This window comes from Anas acuta, chromosome 4, assembly GCF_963932015.1.
Source record: "Anas acuta chromosome 4, bAnaAcu1.1, whole genome shotgun sequence".
Lineage (NCBI taxonomy): Eukaryota > Metazoa > Chordata > Aves > Anseriformes > Anatidae > Anas > Anas acuta.
The window spans coordinates 73,413,061-73,425,410 of record NC_088982.1 but is presented as its reverse complement, the minus strand read 5'-3'; the positions used below and the strand labels follow the sequence as shown (position 1 = coordinate 73,425,410).

General features: G+C 43.6%; 1 protein-coding gene across 2 annotated transcripts in view; it reads right to left on the bottom strand.

Annotated features, from left to right (window-relative positions):
• ANK2 (ankyrin 2) overlaps window positions 1-12,350 on the bottom strand; it is a 356,900-nt gene that overhangs the window by 272,418 nt on the left and 72,132 nt on the right. The window lies entirely within an intron of this gene.

The following is a 12,350-nucleotide window of genomic DNA, read 5'->3' as shown; positions in this document are numbered from 1 at the left end:
TATTGACAATGCACAAAGGCTTCTCAATAGAAAAACCCACTGCAGAATCACACGTGAGGCTCCTGAGAATTTCCAGAAGGAAATTCGGAGCTCATTAGCGTGACTCCTCGTGCTATTTGCAAACACGCAGCTCTGAAGCACTTACTGGGAAGCACTCTGGTGGATTCCACAAATCATTAGCACCACAGCAGGAAATTTCGCTCTTTTTCACGCATCGCAACCGATGTGCTGATTGTGTACAGTGACTTCAAAACATCTGCAAATATCTGAGTTGCAAGAGGTCAGTGGAAATAAACTGTGTTGGAAATGCAGTTGTTATAATGATGCAAATTGCACACAAACGAGCCATGGCAACCAGCTCCCAGGCACACACTCCAGCCTCGTTTCACTGCGATCAATCGGAAATAACTGAATCTCCAGCCAGACTCGAGATTCATTAAAATTAATTATTGCTGCGGTTCAAGTAAAGGAAATTTAAACTCTGATCTCTGAAAAAGCAAGGGGAATTTGGTCCCAGGTAAAAGGAGCCATAGAGCCTCGGAGTAATTCAGGCTGGAAGAGAGATCTGCATGTCCTCTAACCACCATGCAGACCAGGTCCAATTTGATGAGGGTGGTCAGGACTGGATCCAGTTGATTTCTGAACACCTCCAAGGACGGAGATGCCACAGCCTCTCCGGGCAGACCTTTCCAATGCTTGACCGCTCTCATGGTGAAAAATTTTCTTCCTATATGCAATCAGAAATTGCTGTGATGCAGCCTGTGTTGCCGCTTGCCCTAGACATATTGCTGTGCACCTCCAGCGACAGTCTGGGTCCTGTCTCTCCTCCATTAATTACCCAAAGGCAGCCAGAAATAAGGAGCAGTGATTGCTGCTTTTTTTGGTTTTCCTAAAACTAAAGTCTTTTAAAAATCTTGCTATGTGAACAACAAAGACAACCCCCAAGAATAAAAAAATGCCCAAAGCCCAGAAATAAAGAACTGATCGGTTAGCACTGCACTCTGCTAGGAAAGGGTCGGGAGGAGGGATATCAGGGCACTGCTGCACTCAGATCTGGCTCACTGGAGAGATTTAAATCACAGCTTACTTGCCAGCAGGTGGCCAAGTCACTTCAGATTCTTTTCAACTAGATTTTCCTACTAACTTGAATTGAGTGCTATGCTAAAAAAAATAATCAATGCATGGCACAAGTTAATTAGCTATGAAAAGCTTGCGCTAACTATAATAGCTATTTTGGCCTAAGTTCACAAAGGAAAAGGTTATTCTAACCTACATTTGTTGTCACTTACGGACAGAAGGCAAGGATGCTCCTGATGCAATTTAAGGCTGAATACGTGCACAGCCTACATAACCACTGCTGGGGGAAAGAAGGAGAAAAAAATCAAGCTGGAAACATGGAAACACCAAAGGTGCTCGCAGTTGAAACAATTAAGCAAGAGAGATGGCTGCTGTTGCATTTACCTTGATAGGCTGCTGAGATGGGGCAGGGACAGGTGCCGGCTCCACGGCAAAACACTTTGTTCATGCAGAAAAAGGGAAGAACTTTGGTAAGTTAGCAAGGGAAGATGCTCCGCACCTTCAGCACCACACAGCTGAGCCTTGCTGCACACGCAAGAACAGATTACAGAGCCACTGCGCTTTCTCACAGGCTCCAACTCCACTTGTTAACACCGAAAAACACAGCCAATTAAGTGTGGTCACTAAATGAACTTTCCCCGGGCACTCAGCTTGACTACTTCACGCCCCGTGCGAACAAGTGCTCGGCAGGCCCGCCTTCAACATCACTGTGCTGAAAGGGAAGGGGGGCAGATGAAGTGCTTCTAGAATTTCACTTCGCTGCCTAATTCTGAGACCACGTTTAAGCTCGATTGTGCAAGCCCGCACAGCTTTCTGCTTTTATCTTTGAAGGCCCATTTGCAAGTTTAGCTGCATCTGTTATTAGTAAGGAGAGAGACAGATTTAGATTTTTAAGCCTTATTCCCTACAACCATAAACTGTAAGCTGTAATAAAAGAGACTATAGAGCTTGTTTGGATTTCTGCACAGACACGTATTTGAAAAATATTTTTAAACTGGGCAGAAGCCTGATATTTATTTTTCTGGGAGGTGTGTGCTTGTTAAAAGACAGTAAACAACTTACAGACTGGATCTGTTGGAGCAAACACGGGATAGCGGTGTCAGCCTGCAGTGCTTTAGCTGAGAAAAAAAGAAAAATCCCAATCCCACAGTGCCTGAATGTTCAGAATGTGCTTAGAGAATGAAGAAGTGAAGTGAAGAGAGAGGATTCTCTCCAGGTTTTTTGATTTTCCTGTACATACTTTTGAAGATGCCAGTTTTCCAGTAATTGTTACACCTTGAGCTCTACCCCAAAGTAAATAAACAAATATACAAATCCAGAAAGAGGATTGTAAATACCCTTTTGGGATAGGTCCCAGATACGTGAAAAAGACTAAAATGCTATCCATATTTAGCCGAGTTTTTCTAAAAGTGCCCTGATCACAAACGTGAGGTAAAATGACTGAAACCAAGAGAACACCTGGAAAGTTCCTGAAATTTAGCGCTGTTCTCAGGACTCGGCTCATGAAGTGAGCAGGAGGCGATGGAGTTACACTCACGGGGCAGCCCCAAAGCTGGGTGGCACCACCCTAGGGCGCTGGGGCACCCGTCCTGCCAACCTTGTGCTGCCTCTCGCCCTCACTGTGCAGCCAGGAGGCTCCAGCACCCTGACCTGTGAACCTGGTGCCAGAGGGAGAGGAGCATCGGCGGCAGGACCAGGGACGAAGCAGCGAGCAGGAAGACTTGCTGGAAGAGCAAGGAAAACCTGGCAGTGGAGATAAAAGCAAAGTTGGATGGTTACAGAGCAACAGGGACCAGTGCAGCCTAATCCTGAACTGAGCGGTGCTGCAGTAAGGATGCAGGCAGCACGCTGCGGATGGCAGCTGCGCTCCTGTTAGACTGTACATAAAAACACAAGCGGCTCATCACTTCACCCATCTTCTTAAATCTTCCCACTATTAAGAAAATGCATTAGAGGGAACATAAGTGGATTGCCTTTAGTTTTCTTTCCATGGAAAATCCCTCCGAGCAAGCAAAAGCCGCATAAATGCTGTGCTATAAAATATTTCGTAACGAGAACATTTAATGGCAGCATTATTACTGACAGGGCTTTAACTCACATGACCTGAAAATCTATCGGCACCTAAAACCTAGTGATGGAGTTGTTGTTTTTTCATACGAGGCAGCTGTTTCTGATCATCTTAATTGGTTACTGTTCTCAATGCCATATTTAGGGAAATTAGGCAATAAATTATAGAGCTCATCACGTGCCCACGTGAATCAAAGACATCATAGTGCCGTGCATAGGAAAATGCCTCCTGTTCTACTCGGAAAGTAAATAGAAAGAAAAAAACAAAACCTGTCAGGAAGCCAGTGAATCCTGATGTTTTTTAACACTGGTGCCTCATTTTACCCAGTGCCAGGTGAGAGGCCAGGAGCAGCACAGCCATGGGGACGGGGACTGGGAGGCCCTGGGCCTCCTGTCCTGGCCCTTCGGGACACGATGGCTCCTGGGGCTGTGTTCAACTGCTGAGCCAGAGGCACTGCTAAATTTCCACCACCTGGAGCTCTGGGGCCTGCTTACACTACTGACATACTGCTCTGAATGACTAAAGACCGAAATTGCTTACTTGTGGGTACAAACTGTGGTTAAGGGTACTGTAGTCCTGCCACTTCCAGAAAACCTCCTCTCTCCCCTCCCCACCCTGCCCTAACACAGTGGCTCTTTTAAGGAGCTATCCTGAAAAAGGACATTTGGGAAGTACACATCACCCTGCTTTCCCGTTCCCCAGCTTCCTGCTCACTTTAATTTCTCTTCAGACACTGAGAAGCCTTATTGAAAATACAGCTAAATGGGTGATACGCTATATTTGGGTTTGGTTCGCATTGACCCAACTCTGGGTCAAAAGAGTCCTTCAGAAAATGTTCATTTCCCTTGGAGTGACATCTACACTGCAACAGGGACCTCCTGGTGGTTTCTAAGATGCCAGTTGACATTAACGATAGGCCTTTCATTTGTGATGTTTTCTTTCCAATGAATTACTGCAGGAAACGCAGTGAGGAAAGAGCTGTTAGAAGACAGGACAACATTTTGCTATAGCAGTAATACGTAGTAGGTCCTACGAAGGAAGCAAAAATTGCCCAGCACACACTTCCATCTTTTCAAACAGAACTGATCCTTAGCAATGTAGGGTGTCAGAAAATGACTTTTTGTTACATGTAAGCAATCTGAAGAGTGACCCAGCTGCACTTTGCCTAATACCTGTCAGCTAAAACCCTAACAAACGTTGTTAGTATGTTATGTACTGCCAAAATGAAATTGGCATTGCTTCAGAGAAGTAGGTCGAGGACAATTTACCTTCTTGTAATTAAGCTACTCAAGTAGTAAACAATCTTCATGTAAAACTTTTAACTCCGGATGTTAGTGACTATTAGGAGCAATGTTATTGCAGCCAGACTCCTAAGAGCTCATGTCAATTTAACGTGGAAATTTCCTTCAAAGTCTAGGATGCCAAGATGCTCTGAAATCAGAAGCTGAGATCACCACATCAACTAATGTGCCAGGAAGATACATGTTGTGAACACAGCATATCTTTAATGTTCTCAGCGTTGTTATCCACTGATGGCCTTATGGCCCTACGCCATAATCAGAACCTATTGGCTCATCTTTAGGTTAAGACAGCTTTTCAGAGGGACTCTTGTCAGTGTAACTCAGCTGAGCAGCATCTTTTGATTCAAGCAGCCTCTTAAAAAGCAAATAAGAGAGTCTAGGTTCTAGATGGCAAAGTAAGTAGAAAAACCTACACAAGCCTAGCCCAGTTCCAGGAAATGCTTTGCTGACACCAGGAACACTCATTAATTCTGACAAAAAAACTAGTCAAAATTAATTGCTTATTCCAACTTGTATCAAAGCATTGCCCAAACTGGTGATGCTGCAGAATGCTACAAGCTTTAGCACAGCCCTAAAAAGACAGCTGAGTGCAATTTTTACTCATACTAAAAAGAGACACTAAGATATGGATAAAACCAGATGCTCAGAAATGGACTAAACACATGGATTCAAACCACTTACCCCTCAGTTTCAGGGAACCTCATCCTGCTGCTTTTCTTTGGCCACTGAGTGCCTCAGTTAGAGTGACTGGCTTTCCACTAACGCCACCAGCAGCATGTGCTGAAAGCAGCAAAACGTCACATGAACAGCAGGCACATTTAAGGGATGAATTCTCTCACCACGCTCATGATGTGGATCCTCACAGAACGAAGGTGCCAGCAATGCTCTGCTGGTGATCTGCCCACGCAGGGCAGTTAGGAGCCAAACCTGCTGCTTCCAGGTCACACTTGGTGGCTGCAGTGGCGTGCCAGAGCTACCTGGTGACCCAGAGAAGCATCCTGGGTGCAATGTGGAACGAAACCTGATAGGGCAGAGAGGAGGTAAATCCCAAAAATGATGCTATGAAAAAATGGTAAAAAGATATGCATGGAAAACCACTACTCCAAGGTATGTATAAATAGCCAAGCATCAACACTCCCTGCAGGTTTCCATGTCAACCTCACACACAGTAAGAAGAATGGGCTTAAACAAACCTCTTTACCCAGAGAATTATGTAAACTAAGAGCAGAGACGACTTTAGGTTGCTCAAGGTTCTCACAAATCAGTATTTGTTTTGGAACGATGTATCGATTGCATACACAGAAATAATTACAGCTGTTCTGGAAGTATGGCAAGACACCTTTCTCTTGCCTTTGCTTTTATTTGAAGAGGTTCACAACCCTAAGAATTCCCAAAAGGAAAAAAAAAAGAAATGGTGAACATCACAGGAAAACGAGCAGGATAATGTTCAAAAAACTCCAGAACAAAGGCCTCGGGAATATTAATAATGCAAAGACAATAGCAAAATTCAAAGGCTTGTCAGAAACCACGCAAGTCCAAGTTAATTTTGCAGAGATGTTATTGCCACAGATAATAAAGAGAGAACAGCAGCAGGCTCATTTGTAGTGACAATAAACCCATAAAGCAGTAACACACAGAATAAGGAGGTACAGCATAAGAAAAGGTAAGTAGAGTGATACTATTTCAAACTGAAAATAAATAAATAAATTGCTGCAATGCTGCTCTACATTATCTGATATTATTTATCATTATCATTCTTCCTGGTGTGCCTCTGAGGGGTTTGACACTTCTACCAAAGCAGCTGTGTCCCGTCACTCACAAACCACTTCTTTGAGGCTGGAAGTGGGGGACCCTTCCGTGCAGAAGGCAGGGAGGAGCTCTCATTATTTCCTTACTGTCTGCGACTCTTTGGATGGCCAGTTAAATTCCTGCTCTACAGGCAACCCCTGGTACTTTCTATGGCCAGAAAGATGAACACCTTTAACGGGCACGGTCTTTTGGCCACATTTGACCAACCAAGATGAGCTACTCCTCATGGCTTTAGGAAGAAATCCTGAAAGCCTACCAGAAACATCTAACTGGGTGGGAACACTGGTATTATAGCCATGCGTGGGGCTTGGAAGGAACTCCCTGTTACTCTGACACTAAAAATATAAAATGAAATAATAAAATAAAAATTAAAAAAATTAAAATTAAAAAAAAAAAGTAAATAGTAAATTGTAATTGATAAAAACATGAGCCAGAAAAAAAAAAATCAATATCTCCTGTTTATCAAACTGAATTTTTTAACTTCACTAAAGGCTGTGCAAAAATTTCATCAGCCATTTCAATTAAAACCCAGTGAAATAATGCCGAGGAAAATTTCCAAAATGCAGCCACTCGTTTTATGTTAAAACATAAAGGGTTAAATGCCATTTCTCATGTTTTCTTCCTACAGAGCACCGCAGCCACCAGCTGGGCCAGGGCCAGGGCTGAGCTCCCCAAGCACCGCGGGCCAACAGGGGACGAGGGAAGCAGGGACTCTTCCCCATGAGCAGCCTCCTGTCCCTTTGTTGGAAAGGGGGAAAAAGGTAGTGCTGGGGCTAGAAACACGACCGTATCCGCTAGCTTACAGTGATTTATGCTTCCAATTGCACCAGCGGATATTTAACTCCGGCATCCTGCTGCTGTAAACATTTGTTTTGGCTCGGTTCTTCAGCTGCAGCCATGTGAAATAAAACCTTGCTGTTTGTCTGCCGTACTGCTCATCTTTTTTCAGAGGCCGTTCCTCCTAGGAGCACCGATACGTAGGAGAGGGCATTTAGGTAGAAATGAGCTTTTCTGGATAAACAGAAGATTCTCATTTCCTGTAAAGACTCCTGACGCGTGGCTTTCCATTGGTTTGAAAGATGGCCTTACAAACCAGGCTTAGGAGACGAGACGTGACAGAATATGCTTTTTCTGTCATTTCAATTAATACTAACAATATTGAACCATGTTAATCAAACAATATGTCAGAATTTGAAATCAAAGCTATCTGTTTTATCCATAGGCAATCTTAATATTCGGTCTACTCGGCACATCAAACCTAATGGTTAAGGTGACGCATTATTACAAATCACTCAGAGGATGCACTCAGCTACAAAGTGATTAGAAATTACGGGGTTGTAATTCAATGCCTTGTCTTTCTCCTCACTGGAGATATGCCCGTGCACATATTGCATTGACAGCTGAGATGAGTGGCAGTTAGGAGCTTAAATAACTCCAAAAACTGTATCAAGTGCCATTGTGAGGTGCTTAACAATACATGGAGATCGAGAAGTCTAATATAAAAGCACATGTATTATGTTTTCTTTTCAAATGTTTCACTTATTAAAAAAAAAAAAAAGTAAAGACAGAATACCAAAAAGCAATTTCTTGTCTGCCTTATACATTAGTATTGGAGCATGCACTAAAACTTTGGCACACATTAATTTAAAAACTGTTCAGCATAAAGCACCAGTGTGCCGTGGAATAATCAAGAGTTGAAATACTTCAATCTAGCAATTCCCATGTTGCTTTTAACGCATCTTTCACTTAGCTGTCAACCTCAGGCTTGGTTTTCGCATATTTCATCACGCTACTCTTCCAAATTAAAACGTACGGAGGGCTCCCTGACCCAGCATTTGCCTTCTACTCACCCCACAAGTGCGCAGTGGAAGGACTTGTGCTATTAAAATCCAGCTAAATTGCACAAAACTAAGCACTTTCCACCATCTACGTTTTTCCCAAGGCTTAACAGAGCTGCATTGCTGTAACCCTCTGGCCATCTGAGAGTATCGCCCTGTGGTGTCCTTTAAGCATCTAAAAAGCACAAGAGGTGGGATTATATGGTGGGAGGGGTAAATTATAAGTAGATTCTCCCATATGTTTGCTGCATTTCCATTTCGATACATACTTCATCACAACCTATGCGAATTTAAAAAAAAAAAAAAATCTGTTCAAGTGCAAGAACAGGAACTTACTTCAACTTGGTCTTCACTGGAGCTCACACCTGAGGTCACTTGTTGAGCATTGAGGAAGAGGCGCCCCTACAACTTCTTTTCCTCAGCGCTAGAATTACCAGAGGGCCCGGGCAGGGTTGCTGCTTTGTGCTCTAGGATTGATGCACCCGGCCTGCTCTACTGCTCTGGGAAAACACCGACCACATGTAATCAGCAATTCCTAGTCCTTTAGGGCAACAAAAAATTAAGGCTACATTTGTTTCACGTACGCACAGAGCTGAGACGTCAGTTGACAAAGACTCCCTTGCCATGAGTGATAAACTCCTGCAGTAACATTCCCCTGCCTTCTTCATGGCCACAAACTGAACTTTGCAATTCGCAGAATTGATCTAACCTGCAGTCAGGCTCATCCCTTTGTGATCATGGGTTGGAACAATCAGCTGTCAATGAGACTTATTCATACAGCAAGGCAGAACATAGCAGTAAGCTGAAACCATCCCCATGCTTTTTTTGTAAACACGGTAGTGTATGAACATTGGCAATCTGAAGTCTCATACACCATCAATTGAACAATAATTGGGTCTTATCCAACTTTTTAGAAACATATTGCTAGCAACTTGCAAGATTCAGTGACCTTGAATAAAGCTTTAAATATTCCTTCTTAAGTCCATCCGATGCGGTATGAGTTTCCTACTAAGAAGCAGCTGGGCTATTAGAACACATGCAATTTTTATTTCTTCTGCTTCATCCTGCTTTCAGGGGATATCGAGCGAATAAAGCAAGCACGGCTTCCAACCAGGGCTCCAGACAGCCATGCAGTGCCGCTGAGGGTCTGCAGGAAAAAAGGCTCCCTCCACTGCAGGACAAGCAGCACCCTCCTACTGCAACCACAGCGCTAGGCTGGCACTGTGAAGAGGCCAGAGACAAAAACTTGGAGCAACAGATGCCCCCCTGCACGCCCTCCTTTGGCAGCATCCCTGCACCGGCGCCACGCTCCCGGCTGTGAGCACTCCTCCCCTGTACGCTGCTGGCTCCAGGAGGTGTGTGTTTGTACTCACTGCATTAGAGCTCTCCAGACAGTTCTTCAGTTTTAGGAATCTCACCACCAGTCATCACATACATGCAACTTAAAAACCACCTGTAATTATTTCTGCAAATGGAAACACCAAACTACGCATCCTATGGTTTAAGTTCATTACGGACGTGTGATCGTGAAACGTGACAAAAATATAAACACACTCCTGTATCATAAAATACCAAAGCAAAGATCAATTAAAAGAAGACGGAGTTCTTCTAACAGCATTCTATCACACAGAAGAACAGAGATGAAAACAAAGCCATCCAGTTGGGTTGGAAATGGGAATTCTTTCAGTTCTCCTATCAATCACTGCAGTGATTACAAGTCCAAGGCGTGTCTGTGAATTGTGTGCCTTTACACTTCACTGTATTCATCCTCTGCTGCTGTAATTGCTTTCCACATGAAGAGTGAAAAAGTAGAAACCTGACAAAAACACTTTTCGTGAGTAATCTTGCAGGACCAAATCTTAGCATAAGAGTCATGAAACACAGCAAGTGTCAAGGGGGAACAAGCTGCAAGGGCAGACCGGCTATTTGCAGTTTATATCTAGAGGGTCCAACCCATTGCACATGAAGATCTGAAATTGCTTTTCTACAGCTATGGCTCTATCCCCAGTTTTTGTTTTGTCTTTCTTTCATTTTGTTTACTTTCTTTTTTAAGTTTTAATTTAAGGTTCAATGTAACCAATCCCTTAGTGGCCAGCTGCAAGCAAGAATGCAAAGCAATAAAAAGGGAACTGCCACTAATAGTACAGGGATATAAGCAGGAACCACTGCAGGTAACTGACCCACCAGCCCTACTACAACCTAAATCCAGCAGTCAGTCAAAACAACAACGCTTAGGAGTCAGTGCGTTTAGGTTTTTTTATCATCAGGAGAAAGACTACTTGTGCAAAATTAATAAGAGATTTGGGCCTTATGCAAAATTCTACAAGTGAATTTCTTTTGTGTCACTGATGTAGTAGAATATTAATGAGCACTGGGAACGGGGGCAGGCAGAATTACAACAAGCACTGAGGTCAGTCACAGAGGGTGGAATTGCAAGGTTACATTTTGAGGGTTTTTTTGTTGGTGGCTTGTTTCTTTTTTTTTTTTAGTTGTTTGGCTGTTTTGTTTTGCATGATTTTTTTATTGTATTTTTTAACTGAATGCATGCAGCCATGCATCTTTAGATGTGTTGTTATTGTCCTGAACAACAACAAAAATTGTTAATTTGTTAGGTGGTGACCTGAATATATGAACTGAAGTACTCCTTTTTATTTATTTTTAATAACTATCTCAACTTGGACTAGTTTTCTGATGTGCGGGAAGAACCCATTGCTCAAACTCATGCATTTTAAACTGTGAAATCACTTGAAGCTCAACATCAAAATGAACTGAAATATGAGAAAGAGATCACACTGAGCTGGACAAATTCGAATGTATAAACAGGTGGACGGGCACAACAGCAGCCGCTCCAGGAAGAATGTTTTAATGTACTTTTTGATTCGGTATGGAGTTACTGAAAGCTTTACAACAGCAGCTAAAGGAAGAAGCTTCCTTTGTCTGATCCAATTTGTAGAGCATTAAAATCCATCTGGATACATACCTGCACACAACAGGGAAACGCCCTGAGCTGCAGCGACTTTTGCCCATAAATTGAAGCCGAATCCTTGTACTACCTAATTGAGGAGAAGATGCAGAGCTTTACGGTAATAGTGGAACACAAACCCATCCTTTGTCCTTCCCTTTGTGTACGCACAAACGACCCAATTTAGCACAGCACTGGGGGAATCTCCTGAGACAGGCAAAGTTCATGAAAGCATTCATGGGAGAGAAGGTATGTCATTAGCTCTGCCTACCAGGCCGCAATTAGAAAGCTCTCTCTGATAGCAGATGGGGCTCCTGGCCTCTTTCCAGTTTACGTTTCGTGTTGTCTACAATGGCAACCCAAACTGTGAATGGAGGAAGGAATTGAAACCTTTCCTAGCGTGCCCGTGAACACACCTTCGTTGGCAACCTTAGCGGGAAGCTCAGACCAGACCCGAATGCTCCGTCGCTTCTTCCCCAGTCTTGTCAAGTCAAAGCTGGCTGGGAAGCTGCTACCAGAGCTGTCTCCTGTCCTAGTGCATGGAAACCTTCATGGCTGGTTGATTCACCTTAATCACACGCTTCCCTGCTCCCCACCTCCCCCCAAACAAGAGCCAAAGGTAGTGGTTTGGTTCTGCACAGAAAATAGCTAGGCAGCAAAATAAAATTACAGAGCATGGGGAGGAATGGGTGAGAATGAAAGATAAAATACTAAGACCCGTGAAGATCAGAGCATTTTTATGAACGTAATAGCAGACACAGCAGGAAAAGTGGTACCGTAAACCTTCCTCCTCTGTTTCAGTGGCATTCCCTGGGTGAGCCGTGGGCAGGGCTGAATCCTGGATGAAAACAAGGTTCAGACTCCACAGCCACGCATCTCTGCTGCCAGCAGCAGCGAGCTTGTCGATTAGTGCAAAAAAACTGTGGAGGTGATCTAAGAGATGGGGTTACGGCTGTTGGGAGCTCCCCTGAGCCCTTCAGACTCATTTTACGGAGACTGCTGAAGAGCTATCAGATGGTGTCAATTTCCACTCACTGTTACAGCTGGACAAATAATGAGAAAAATGATATGCAAACATCCCAGCGACTCCTAGGCACGGTTTTGTCCCCGTTGTGTTCCCACATCTCCTATTTGATTATCACGGATGCTTCGTTGATAGGAAGAGTTTGCTCTCGGCGCTCTCCCAGGACCACAGAGTACATCTCACTACCAACGCATCTTACTACCAACAGCAGTTCTGAGGAAAAAAACAATTACATACAAAATGATTATTAATAGCAAACAGGTTTCTTAAA